Here is a 2,053-nt window from a genome sequence, read left to right on the forward strand (position 1 = left end):
CTTGAGTTCCCTAAGAGAACTTAATTTATTTATTACCAAAAATAAATTCTGGTGATAGCTCCTTTCAGTGAACTATTCTCCAAAGTAGCAGTTTAAGTACCTGTGACTTTTAGCAGCTTCACTCACTTTTGAGGAGCTTTTGTCATTAATATCTCTGGTCGAGTCACAGTTTCCAAGACCTTTCAGACACAGGAAATTCCTAACATAGGGAGTCTCCATATGCCACTCTGGAAGATAGCTCTAAAATGCTTCTCTATGAACTGTGGAGATTCCCATGCTGCCTAGAATAGTTCCACATTCCTAGGTAGCTGCTTTGCCTGGTACTTCTTCCTTGACGCTACTTCTGATGAACAGCTTCTGCTAGAGCACTCACTGAGATGGCAAGTCACGGTCACCATGCTGGGACAGCCTTACAAGCAATTCTTCAAAATCCTATATTGTTGCAGTTGGAAATCTTGGGTGACACCATGCAGGATTATCTTATCACTTACTGTTGTCCTTTCCCCCCACCCCTTAATGTGATTTGTGATGTGGCAAAGGTCCATTTTCTCAACCTTAGGATAGGATAAAGACTTCATGTATATTTGCCAGGGTTGGACTCCTTAGAGATTACAATTATATTCCTTCATTCATCTGGGTAAAAATAAAAACTTGGGTAGTTTGGGAATATGGCTGCCGTTTCTAACGTCTAACAGACCTAGATACATCAGTTCTCAGACTTATCCGCTAAAATCCTATAGTCATCAAGACAGAGAGGTAACTAGATTGATCCTCAGCTATACTGACAATTTTTGGAAAAAGGCTGAGCTGTGTGCAAGTTTTCAAGCGTTATGAAAATTCTAAAGCCTGAGGCTTTAAAAATTTTTTCTTCAAGTCTAGATCTTTGCAATCCCATACCTAATCTGACTTTAGAATATTAATCTGTGTTGGCAGGGAAATAGGGAAGTAGGGAGGGGAATTTATCACCTCAAGGAAGAATGAAGATTATGTGTACAAAGTTTGGTGTATACTGCATACTGATACGGAATTTTTAATAAGTTCTGAAGCTGATCATGTGTAAGATCAAAAATCATACTACTTTTGTTGCCTTATCACTCTGCCCTTTCAAACATTTACCTATCACCCTAATACCGTCAGTTTTCATTTGAGATAGGGTAGGTGGTAGCAATGGGACTGAAGTTTACTTGTCAATATTAAGGTTTCTTATTTTGCAGTACACTCAACCCAAACCTACTTTAGACATCTTATGACCAAAAAGACCCTGTGTTCCACCTTGGTAATAAATAAAAGAGTAAAATTATGGATATGTCTAAATAACCAAAATGCTCTTTCCTTTAAAGAGAGAATGAAATGGCTCTAAGTAACTGAGTTTCAAATAAAGTCTAAAATTAAAAACAAAAAGCAATAGGAACCTCACTACATACTAGTGGAGGTATACTGTGTTCATGAGTAGAAAGATTCAATATTGTTTAAATGTCAATTATCCACAAATTGGTCTATAGAAAAACAGTGAAACAGAAGAATCCAATTTCCAGGCAAGACTTTCTTTCAGGCAATAATGTCGAAGGATCTTGGTTTACTTTGATATATCATCAAGGTGATTCAGTAGGGCAACATGCTCTCACAGTCATACTTCACCAATAGGCTTCTTAGAATTTTTATTCAAAACTCAAGATCCCCATGCAGTACATTACATCATTGGCTCCAAAGCCTCATTCTTCCTGGCATCCAAACCCCATGCCATGTGACTTTGCAGTTTCTTCCCCGCAGGTGTATGAGTCAGCAGAGCAGATCCATGAGAATAAATGATTGCTGTTTTAAGCCAGTGAGTTTTGGGGTGGTGTGTTACGCAACACCATTATGGCAATATTTAACTAAGTGATATAACCCCACAGAGAATGTCTAGATAGCACAGCTTCTGCTTGTATTAAAACAGGGAGTGTTTTAATACATTTGTGTATAACATTGTGAAAGAAGATGTTACGTGCAATAAAAGACGAATTCCTGTCCTTGATGAACCTTTGATCTGAAGGTAAACATCTTTCCTAATCTA

Source organism: Nyctereutes procyonoides, unplaced genomic scaffold (genome assembly GCF_905146905.1).
Source record: "Nyctereutes procyonoides isolate TBG_1078 unplaced genomic scaffold, NYPRO_anot_genome, whole genome shotgun sequence".
NCBI lineage: Eukaryota > Metazoa > Chordata > Mammalia > Carnivora > Canidae > Nyctereutes > Nyctereutes procyonoides.